This window comes from Meriones unguiculatus, chromosome 10 (genome assembly GCF_030254825.1).
Source record: "Meriones unguiculatus strain TT.TT164.6M chromosome 10, Bangor_MerUng_6.1, whole genome shotgun sequence".
NCBI classification, from domain to species: Eukaryota; Metazoa; Chordata; class Mammalia; order Rodentia; family Muridae; genus Meriones; species Meriones unguiculatus.
Window position 1 is genome coordinate 97,594,665 of NC_083358.1, and position 12,066 is coordinate 97,606,730.

The 12,066-nt window shown below is 47.7% G+C and overlaps 2 long non-coding RNA genes across 3 annotated transcripts in view; one reads left to right on the top strand and one right to left on the bottom strand.

The window, feature by feature from the left end:
* The first annotated feature begins 771 nt into the window (after positions 1 to 771).
* On the top strand, positions 772 to 2,587 carry LOC132657063 (uncharacterized). Its single transcript, XR_009594906.1, has 2 exons — positions 772 to 1,182; positions 1,861 to 2,587. It is a non-coding gene; the product is annotated as an uncharacterized LOC132657063 (long non-coding RNA).
* A 4,332-nt stretch (positions 2,588 to 6,919) lies between these two features.
* Positions 6,920 to 12,066, bottom strand: part of LOC132656933 (uncharacterized) — a 29,617-nt gene continuing 24,470 nt past the window's right edge. For both annotated transcript variants that reach the window (XR_009594757.1, XR_009594756.1), the window contains exon 3: positions 6,920 to 11,578. This is a non-coding gene — a long non-coding RNA (uncharacterized LOC132656933). The remainder of the gene's footprint in view (positions 11,579 to 12,066) is intronic.

Consider the following 12,066-nt stretch of genomic DNA (forward strand, 5'->3'; position numbering starts at 1 on the left):
GATCCCAGCTTGACTGCAGGGGGTGGAGGCCACAGGGGGAGTGAGCCTCTGTAGGCTGCTCTTGGGGAATTCCAGCCTTGGCCAGCCACTTGGCAGCCCGTGTGTTTAACCAGGCACAGAAACCCACAAAGCTGCTTCTTCATCCTTCCAGGCCTGCTTCTGAAAAGTAGGGATGGGGAACCTTGGGCAATCTTTGTCACCAGAAGTACCTCCTATAAGGCACAGGCCAGTCACACACACACCCCGGGGCTGTGATGCCCCTGCAGTAGCTCCAGCCTTCTGCACACCTGTAGATGACTGCACAGATGCCGATGATGATGATGATGATGGGGGTGTGACCGTCTCATCGAAGGGATGTCGATGGCTGCTGTCGTTTGTTGAGCGTTCCCCACGCGCCCTCCTAACCACTGTGACTAATGTCAAGCCATCCTCCCAACAGTCCCATCATGGAAGTCTTCTTGTCTAGCGAAAAAAAAACCCTTAACAGCAGGTAAAGTACTCTGCCCAAGGTCACCCAAATGATGAAGGGCTGAGTAAATTCTAAGGCTGCTTGGCACACGCCCTCCTGCCCCTAGCCTAGGAGGAGGGAAGGATAGCGTCCCTCCAGCCTTGCCTCCTCCTCTGTGTATCACACAGTGATTAAAGGTCACCAGGGTCAGTCTATGGAAACTCTGACCCCTTCCTAGGAAACATTGCAACATCCTGAGTTCGCTGTGTCACACATCACAGGATGCTTGGAGCTCTCAAACAGAAAAAGACTGCGACCTAAGGCTAGGTGACCTGAGCAGGTCTCCTGACTTACTGCGGGTGTGACTTGGACTCCTCCGGGTCTCTCTTCCCAGTTCTCAGTCCCACATCTGCCGAATGGGAGAGAGGACTGGGTGACTGTGCTCTGTCACCTCCAAGATGGAAATGGCACATGAGGTCACTGCAGCCAGGGACCTGGCCAGAAAAGACAGCAGAGGGGCAGCCTGGGGGGCGAACTCAGCAAGTCTGGGGCTGGCATCATGCTGCTAGGATGCCAGCTCAGGAAAGAGGCCAGCACAGGGGAGGGGACAGGTGCGTGACACTAGTCAACCTGTATGACTGAGGCCACCTGAAAGCCTTTCTTTGGTGAGGCCAAAAGCAGATCTTCCTGTGTCTTTCCAGGAAGATCCCATGTGCAAAAAGTGTGGTAGACAGGTATGTGTGTGGCGGACGGGTGAGGAGGGGAGGGGGACAGCGGGACAGCCCTGCAAGTGTCCTGTTTGCCGACTTCCTTCTGTTTTGCTCTAACCTGGTTTCTGTTGGTTGACTGCTTCCTGTTGCCGCAGCAACAGAGCAATCGTGGGGGTGGCTGGGAATGGCTGTGCGAGGTCACTTAATTATCACAGACAGGCACTGTGCCAAGCAAGGGTGGTTATAGCTGTGGTAGACTTAGTCACTCCTGCAAGCAACCGTGGCCCCGAGATGGTCATAAACATGCAGGAAACAATAGGCATCTGAAGGATGCACCTTGGTTAACTGAGGGACCTTTGAAGTGATGAAGGCATTATATCATTCTACCACCGAGTCGATTTTATTATATTCTGCTGGCAAACCAGTGGCAGTCTCCCAGCTGCTCCATTCCCGAACTCTTTATACAGATTTATCAACAACAGCAAGTCCATTCTGTTTAGGTTGTGATTAGGGCCCGAATCTGGAACATCCTGTGGTGGTTTTTCCTTTTGGAAAGACTGTCTGTCTCGTAACCTCTTAGTAACTGGACTTGGAGGGCTAACGGCCGATGCGCTATCCCAGCAAATTATTATGACTCGTGGGTAAGCGAGCCCACAGCAGCCAAGCCGCGGCACCCTCTGATTATGGGTTTATTTATTTTAGGTCATTGGACGTCACCAGAAGCCACCACGGGCCACACTTGCTTTGTTAGATGCCTGCTGCAGCCACACACCCAAGGCCTGGGGAGACTTTCAGAATCATCCAGTACTCAAGGTTCTCAAAATATCGTTTCCTTTTCTCAGGCAGCCCCTGGAGGGTTCGTTGGCTTTTTTTTTTTTTTTTTTTTTTTCCCCCTGCTCTACAGGACCCTTCAGATCTGCCTTGGAGAGCACTGATCAGGCTATCATCCTGTCAGGCTGCAAGTGAGGTACCAGCAGCTCAGATGGTGGAACCCTCGGTTGTAGTTCCACGCCTGCTGGAAGCCTGCAGCCTCTGCTCTTCATGCTGGTTGCATCCAAGCGTTGGTGCCTGAGAGGCAATTGCATCCTGAAGGGATGTTTGGTCTCCTTAAAGCTCTGCTTCAGAGGGTCATTGACACAGGCTAATTCTTCGGGTCAAAAGCCGCAGAGACAGTATATACATCCGGTGCCACTAAGCCCAGCACCCACAGGCCGTGTGGGGCTTGCCTGTCATCCAGGACCAAAACGCTCTTTTTCCCTCCCTCAAGTGCTGGGGATAGAACCCTGGGCCTCACAAATGTTAAGCTCTACCCTGGAGCCATATGTTCTGACTCATTTTTGGATTCTAGTTCTTTCTGGTCCTTTCCAGAAGAGGAGATTGCTGGTTCTCCTTCTGTGTGGGGTAGGAATAAAATGTTTAAAAATCGGTATCATTTATTCCTGAGACTTGGCCAAGCACTTTACTTCTATGTCTTTATTCGTCCTTTAAAACCATAGAAAGACACGCTAATACTCCCATCTACAGATCGGGAAATGGCTGGCCGGCCGGCATAATGGCTTCTTGCTCTTTGTCACACAGTTTCTTACTATGGCACATGCCTACCCTCTACTTCCCACAGTTTATTGCTCACGAGGGACTCTGCAGTCTGTGCTGGGAATCACCAACTGGCTGACACCGGCTCCTTCTAACGGAGATTTCTTCAGAATGTAACCCCTTTGTAAAATTTGCAAGAATATGATTTTTTAAAATACTCTTTTTCCAAAGAGGAGCTCGCTCAGCCTGAATAAACCTACGATGCCTCTGAGAATCTTGATCCAACTTGCTTGGATGAATGCCCTACCTACAAATGACTGTTCTCTTCTATGACCTCCTAACTCTCGTTTCTTTCTCCTTAGATTCTCCACTAATCCACCGCACACCTTATGTAATAACTTATCTATTATACTTTGCAAGCATTGCTCAACGTTTTTTGTCTGTGTGAATAGATATAGCCGTTATCTGTACTCTTACACCATCCTGTGTAGAAATGGAGCTGTGGACCTGTGCTGTGCTCAAAGGAACCCACAACTTTCTATGCTCTATGCTTGAACTTGGCCCTGGCCATGCTTCTCTAGACATAACATTATTATTTACTCACGGAGTAGACATCATCCATTGGTGCCTCATCTTTGACTCTTCTGCCCCTCAGCCAGCTTCCCTGGTCACTCAGACCTTACCTGTCCCCTTCCAAATATTTCCCCAAATTAATCACTTCCACCAGAGACTAGATCTTTACAAGTGCCCTGCCCCAATCCCATTACATCAATCTCCTGCTGGAAGTGGGCTTGGCTCTTCACTTCCCACAGATCTGAAGTCTTCAGACTAGCCCACAGTGGCCTCTTTTTTGTGTACCCCTCAGCCTTCCTAACTCAACCTTCCCAACTCAAGCCTTTACACTTATTACACCCCTCTGGTTCCAGAACATTCTTTCCCTCCCTCCCTCCCATCCTTCTTGATTTTCACTCATCCCTCCGGTGTGAAAGCAAGCATCGTTTCTTTGGGTTCACCTTTCATGTCTACCTGGTTTGCACCAGAACCTGAGACAAACTCCGTCTGTGGCTTCTCAGGGGCAGAGAGAAATCCTCCCTTCCTTGTCAAGGCGTACAATTAGATTTATTTACAAAAAAGGAAAGTTCACTACACTTTCATTGAAAAGGATACCTAGCCCACTCAGCATCTAGACTTGATTCCTGATGAACCAAAGATTCAACTGTTAAAAAAAAAAGAAAAGAAAATATAAAATTCTGGTGAGAAAGCATAGAAACCAACAGTTCACAGAAAATAAACAAAAGGCCAACAGCGGTACAAGTAGCTGGTTCTTGAAGACGTGAGGAGACAAAAGCTCCCCTGTGATCTAAGTAGGTGTTCAAGTTGCTCACTTTTAGAAGACAAGTTGACAATTTTTTTCAAGATGGCAAATGTTCAGTATACTTTCCTCCAGAACCTGCACTTCTCGGTAAAATGTTTTACAGCAAGCAGGATTCCCACAAGTGACCAGAATGCTGTGGCAGAAGTGTTGTGTAGGCTTGTTTAGAATAACACAGCAACTGGAAACCACCTAAGTGCCTGCCTGTGGGAAACAGGACATAGAACGGAGCCTCCGACAGATGTGTAAGAGAATACTGTACATTTACAAGTATTCACATGGTGAGATGTAAAAACAACAGCAACGAAAACACTGATAAGTTGCAGAAAATGTCAAGTTGAAGAACAGTATGTGTAGAGCAGTTCTGTTAAGGAAGCAAGGTAGCTTGATTAATTAAGTTTGAAGTCAGCCTGGGATACAGGAGGAGAGGAAGGGTGAGGGGGAGAAGGAAGAACTAAAAGTTCTAGAGAGCAGGTGATGACATTTCCTATCAATTTCTGAATATTTGAGACATTCCACAACTTCCAAAGATTTTTCAGAAAGAAGGATATATTCAACATAACAAGATAAAACAAATAAAGATGAAATCAATGGAAACTGCAGATAGTAAAATAAACAGCTTCAAGTCCACCCCACATCACATGCAGTAGATAACCATCTCGCAAGCCACTCAGAGCATTTCATCGCAGTCTCGTTGGAGATAGGGAAATGTGATGTTTCCCATTTTCAGCTCTAGAAGGCACCTCAGATGGACCAGAGCAGATATGACTGTCCACAGAACAACCCTGCTCAGAGGCTGTATGGTGGTGTGGCCAGCCTGAGGGAGGAAAGGTGGGGAAATGAGGCCAGCATTCTGTACCTAAGCAGTTCAGGGACAGGGGGCTCAACCACACTGGCTTCAAGTCCTTTCAGTCTCTCTAGGCAAAGAGGCCACCAGACAAGGGGAAGGTATTAGTTACAGGGCAGGACAGGCCTCATCAAATATCTCCATGCCAATATAAACACATACCCTTTGACCTTTCTGCTTCTGAGTAAGGAGGCTGGGGAGAAGGTGTCCCTTTGGTGCCCACACCCTTTGCTCAAGCCCTTCCCTCCATAACTAATGCCTTAGCCTGCTGCACCTGCGCTTCTTCCTGTTCTTCTGGTTTCCTTTCTCTTGAAAAAAAAAAAATGCTAACCTCAGTGCAGCTTTGACTCTGAGGTTTTGAAACCCTCTTCCTGTAAACTCTGATGTGGGTGATAAGAAGTAAAGGAAAGAGGCCTGTGGGTCTCACCAGGAACCTTTGTTTTGGGCACTGGTAGATTAGGGGTGGGGCAGATCTGATGAGACTCTGGGGGTATTGAACCTCTCTTCGCATTGGAGACCCCGGGAGATCCAAGGCAGGCTGTTGCTTTCTAATAACCAGCTGTCTAGCTGCCTTGGGTACCTGTGAAGCTGTGGGCTCCTTATTTATACATGCCCAAATCTAGAATACAGAAGTGTGGGAGCCTGGGAGGGACTCTATCCTGCCAATAGTCCTTAGAGCTGGACCCATGCTGATCTCCATTCCTCCATCCAACTCACTCATTCGCTAAGGGCCAGCCCTGGAGTTCTGAGGGACCAGGAAACAAGGCACCCTCCTTCTGCTGCTGCAGGTCTGGGCACACATGTGGAGAGAGGCTCTAAGGCACAAGTCCTGGCAAGGATGCTGAGGCTTCTGAGCCAGGCTGTCATTATTGTACGCAGTGGGTTCCCTCATTTAGAGCTCACTTTACAGCTGATATCTGGCTTCTCAGCAGGCCAGCGCTTGCTTTTCTTTTAAGATTTTAAGGTTGTGGATACATAAAATTAGTTGGGTGTCATATGTTGTTGAAAATAAAATGGTGTTGGGCTATATAGTGTTGTTATTATTATTATTTGCCCTATAATTATTACAGTGGTATTATTTAACCCACTACCACAATCAAATAAAACATAGACACCTGCTAGATTTTATAATTGCCTTAAAATCCCTTGGGCTGGGCAGATAATTCCTATCTCAATATCTCAATAACTTCACCATCCACCGTCCAGTCCCCATTCAATGCTATCCTACCTTCCATCCATAATCTTATAAATACTTGCTTGTACTCTGCGTCTGGGCCTTTCCACACCGTTATTGGAGTCCTTCCTCCCAGTCCACATGATTTCTTCTCCACACTAACCCATCATGGAGTCCTCCTTCCTCCTCTCTTCCTGTCTCTGTTTCCTATCTGTCTGTCTGTTTTTCCCATGATTCTTCTATCCCCCAAGGCCTGAGGACCTTAACCACACCTACTCCATTCTGCACTGCCCAGGTTTTAGGCTTTTTAATCAACCAATCAGGAATAATGCCTCACACAACAAGGATAGGTGTAGCCAGGTAGTACTAGATCTTGAGGGCCAGAAATTAACATCAAAATACAAGACCAACCCCCAACACTTAGAGCTTTGTGGCTGGTATCTATCTGGCTTTTCAAAGGTCCAGAGCTTGCTTTTCTTGTTGCTGACTCTTAGCATATGCTAGCAGTCAGTCCTATGTGTTCCAGAGTCCAATCAGGGACCCATAAGCATGTGAAATTATTTCAAAGGATACTCACCATTCCTTTAACAGAGAAAGGAACTGAGGCCTGAAAAAGTTGAATGGGTTGTCCAGAATTCTCAAGTCAGAAGGGTGAAGTTAAGAGTGGATCCCTCCTTCTCCTCCTCCTTCTTTTTCCGTAATAAATCACAAATAAATATCGTTTAAAATAATTTTATATACGTATGATTTTCCATTTATTAGCGATAAAAAGAAAATTTGTATATTAATGAGACAGTTGTATCTGGTTGTTTTTACATTAAAATGTAAATCTTGGACTAATATTTGTTCTTGCAGGATATAAAGCATGTTGAATGTTTTTCAGAGTTGACTAATATTTTATCAGTGCTGAGAATGCCTCTTCACATGACTGTGTAGTAGTGCAAAGTGGCCGAGGGATGTTTAAGGCTTTTTTTGAATTTGTTGGGAAATCTGTCTTATCTTACAACAGGGTCTGTGTGCACTGGTGTCCACCAACAATGATTTTCAATCTTCCTAATGCTGAAACCCTTTATTCCAGTTCTTCATGTTGGGGGACCTGCAACCTAAAAATTATTTTCATTGCTACATCATGACTGTAAGTTTGCTACCATTATGAATTGTAATGTAAATAGTTTTGGAGGTAGAGGTTTGCGAAATGAGCTGTTAATCATAGTTTAAGAGGTGCTGATCATGAGCATGGAAGAACACTGCCAAAAAAAACCAGGCGTTTTTCCTGCCTCTGGGTAGTGTTTGACTACTACCTTGCCACAGTAAGCCTCAATCTTTGCTCTGCCCTGTTCCACAGGAGGTGCCCTGAGGGAGCTGTGCCAGCAGGTGCCTCTCACTGTCCTGACACTCTCAGTCTGTGGGAGGGAGGCAGAGACAGGGCAAGGTTAGGACATACAACGCTTCCTTCAGGGTGCCACAGCCTGGCTGTACACCCAAGTGGAACCACCTTCATGCCTGATGCCCTCTCCACTCAGCTCAAGCTCCCTGCTGCTCTGATAATATCCTGTGGCTCGTGAGGCTGGCAGTGGGATGGGTTACCAATCTTGGTCCAGGTTCTTACAAGCTTTTGTATATCCCCCAGGACTTAGTGTCTTCATGGAATGCTCTTCAAATGCCCAATTTGTGTGTGCTGTCTGCTTCCTGCTAGGAACCTGTCTGATGTATACTAGCCAGCCAGCTCACTGGCAAAGACCTGTGGAGCTGCTGAGTCATCATAGGCTAAAACTTGGCACATGGAGGTCCCCTTGTCATGCCTGCCCTCTGCTCTGTTCATTTCCTCCCTGCTAAATGTCTGGAGAATAAGATCCCAGCTACCCAGTCCCATGCCAATCATAGCCACCTGTGACAAACGCAGTATGGTCTCCAATGAAGTCTAATGTCTTTGAGCATCACTAGTTAGAGGCCCTGGATCCTTGCAGCAGGCGTTTTAGAAGCCAAACACTTGGAAGTGGGGTAATCTCACATTGCCTGACTGCTAGCAAGACTAGGTCTTTGATAATATAAAATAGTAATGGCACTGACAACCCCCACTTTTTTCCTTATTCTATTGGCTAGAAGGGATGCGTGGGTCCACTTTTACCACACTGAAGGGGAGTAGTCACAAAAATGTGAGAATGCAGGCTAATGGGAGCCAACTTAAATCTGTCTCTGGAAAGCTGACTTTTGACCCAAATGGCTCATAAGGGGCTGAGGTATGAGATGGAAGAATACTCTTGCATCTAGCACTCAGTAAAGACTCCAGAAATGTCACAGAAGGCAGCAAGGAGCAGCTGTCTTTCTTTGGCCCATTTTGAGATGTTGGCCAGTAGTTGGTCCTCAGGACCCACTCACTATACACAATCGCTTCTACTAACCTAGTCCTGTCATTTCTACTACTTTTTTGGACATTGATGTCAGTGGGGTTTTTCATGTGGCATTGAGCAGGGTGATCAATAGACATTCTTCCTGTTGTAACTGACTGCTTTTAGAAAATAAGACCAGTGGTGTCTTGATAAATATCAAGCCTCTCTGTTGACCTCCCCATGGGGAGGATGCTGGTTTGGTTCAGATAGTCTATGAATGTTGAACTGTAATGCTTACCAGGTGTTTTTAACTAAAGCCAAAACTGCAGCCCCAGGGGACCTGAGGTAGTTGAACAGCAGTGGGGAGGAGGGATGGGCTGGGAGGAGAGGATAACTTAGATGACAGAGCTGGGAGGAGTGAGAAAAGTCTTGTTAGGTACTAGCGTCTAAGAGCTGACATGGGAGGCACCACAGTCCTGGCGGTCATGTTCACCTTCACACTTCCCCCCATGGACTTTCTTCAGTCTTTCCTGCCCAGCTCTTTCTCCATCCTTTCTAAGTAGAGTCTCCATGGGCTCTTCTGAAGGGGTAAGAGAAGAGTAACCCTTCCAGAAATGTAGACCGTCTAGGCCGGGAAAGACCTTGGACTTGGAGTCAAAATTGTCTTCAGGTTGCTGGTGGAAGCCATCAAGCGCTTCACATATTTCACTTCCATGATCTTTTTTTCAGTCTTTGAGGTGGCTAAACTGAAGCCCAGGGAATGAAATTAGCCTTCGCTATTCACACAGCTTTGGGACAGGGAGTTAGGATACCGCTGGTCTAGGAACTGCTTTTCCAGGAGCCCCCCCCCATCTGTGAGTTCACTGGTGTTGGCAAGGCAGGCATGCCCTGACTCCAGTCCAGCCCTTCATACCGAGTACTCTGACTCCTGACCCTGGGTTTCTTTGTTCCTGCCCTTCCTCTCCTCAAGGTACTGAAGACTCCTGTTCACCCTGTTCTCAATCTGTCCAGCATCCACACGAGGATTTTTTTCTCAGCAGGGACAGAAGCAGTGTGGGGCTTGCATACCCACACAGCTGGGAGCTACAGAAAATAAATCAGATGAATAAGTCCTGTCATTTCTGGACAAGGTCACAGTCCTGTGAGTCTTCTCAGAGAAGCAGAGGAGGCCGTAGCTACAAGAGGGGCTGGTGGGGAGTTGCTTGGAGCTGAGGCTGTGGCTCCCCTGTACGGAGGAGGGAACAGGCCTGGAAGCTCTTAGGTGAAAAGGTCCCTCCACCAAAGGTTCTAATGAAGTAGCCTGGCAGTCAAAAATGTAAGCATGCAGACATGGAAAGCATTGTATAGTCCTTGCTGGGGAGGTTTTCGTCATCCCTGAAAGAGTTAGTGGTCAACTCCTGGAAAGTCTGTCTTCAGGGCTGTGAGGTGGGGAACTAGGCACCTATATTTCTTCTGCAGCCAGATGAAGGGTAGAGAGAAATGACCACGGGTGGCCAGGCTGAGAGATGAAGGCCATCTCTGCAGGGCTGGGAAGCAGCCTGGGCCAGGGTGGAGTCTATACCGTGACATTGTGAGCCTGGGGTCAGCTGTTGTGAGAGCTCAGCTGGGCTGGCATTACTCGGAAGCTCAGCGTGACTTCCAAGAAAACACTCTAAAAATGGTCAGTGACCCAGGGGAAGAGCATCCTGCAGCCTGTTCTGAGTCCTTTCATTAAGTGGAGGCTTTTGGCCTCCTCAGGGATAGGAATTAGGAGAGAACATACAAAACTCTCTCCCTCTCTCTCTCCCCCTCTCCCTCTCTCTCTCAGACACACACACACACCCCACCTCCTCTCCCTACCATAGCATACAGGCTGCAGACCAGTGATCTCTTTGGGCCTAGGCCTTGGGACACACATGGATATATGAAGGATCACACAAAGCCCCACCCACCTACACACAGCTACTTATTGGCACATCCACCACATACTGTACTCGGCAGCACGAAGCTACTTGGAACACGTGTAACCACAGGCAAGCAAGCACCCACGGGCTGCAGCACACCATCGCACAAATGAACACAGTAAGATGTAACCACATGCAAGCACAAGCAACCATTTCTTCTGTGTGTAATCAGAGCCAGCTGCACGCAATTACACAGTGATTCTGAGTCACTCATGGACTGGCACCATTGTACTTGACCACACTTGTTGGCACATTGTAGCACACTCACAGGCAATCACACTAGATTATCACAGCTGGGAACATAGGTAATGATCAGGCCAGCTGTGGAGGGGCTTTAACTCAGGAGCAGGGGCTAGAGGGAGCTGGTTCTCTGAGTGGGAGGTGGTGAGGCCTGGCTGAGTCAGGGATGGAGAAGAAGTCCACTTTGGCCTCCAGGAAGTCCACTTCCTGATCACCCCTTCAAAACAGCAGAAACAGGAAGGTGCCTCTCTCTCCTGACAGAATCCTTGATCCTGTGCTTTTCACCCTGTTCTCCTCTGGCTCCTGCTGGCCTCCTGCCCGAAGCTAGATCAATCATGTTGTAGTGAGTCAGCAGGAATAGGGTCAGGAATGTCAGGCAGTGGGGAACCATAGAGCCTGTCATTGCTGGGGCTGTTCACTGGAGGTTGCCCATCCGGGGGCAAGAGGGAGACACAGTAGTGGCCATTTCTCAGCCAACATGTGTTCTCCAGGCCTCTGCTTTTGGCATACTCTTAGGAATGGGAGGGGCTGTCCTATGTGGTCCCCAGCTAGACGTGAGAAGATCAGTCCTGTTTCCCAGACCCCTGGCACATGCATTTAGGTGGCCCTCATGGAATATCTACCACACAAGGTGCACGTCCATGCCTTCCGGTAGTTCTAGAATATGAACATGTAGGATCAGGTGAGTTCACGCTGCTGCCATGCTGAGCAGCGAGGGGCAGCTGTTTCGTGGGCCCTCCGCATCCAGCCCCTGCTGTGGGGCTCAGCTATTGTCCCCAAGCTGCATCCACTTCTCTGGAGTCCAGGATTACTTTTTCGGCTCTGAAGATGTTAAATTAGATGTGTGAAAAGAATCTTTTAAAAATGATAGCTTTCTGGCATCTGCAGCAGAGCAGATTCTCCTGCTGTCTCGGGGTCAGGCTGGCTTCCATTATCACTGAACCAGGATGTGGTGGTCCTTTCCAGGGCTCAAAAATCCTTCTGCAATAAACACATGCACACTAATGAAGCCACCCTGTTAGGTGGGGAAAACAATGCTCCCTTGTAAATAGAACTTTTACTCTCCTGTTTCAATTGTTATCTGGGAGGCTTCCTGTCTCCTTCTGCTAACCTAGGCCTAGTCCTGGAAGCTTCTAGCCTCCATACAATCTAACCTAAGTCTAGAATGTTTTCAGCCTCTGAGACTTACTGCTTAATAAGCTTACCCTTTCTTGTTCTTACTGAGCTCTGGGCTGCCTGGTTCAACTCAACTGTTGTGGCTCAAACTCCACTCCCAGCTTACTTGTTCAATTTGGCTCTTCTCTCAGCCTCTGAATTGTTCTGTTTGGCCTCAAACTAACTCCAGCAGTATTTTCTAATCTTCTGGCTCCTTCTCGTTCTCTGGTTTGTTCTGTCTTCACCTGAATTCTCTCTCTCTCTGCAATCTGTCTTTCTATTGCTGTCTTGGTAAAACTTCCTCGCTTTCTTAT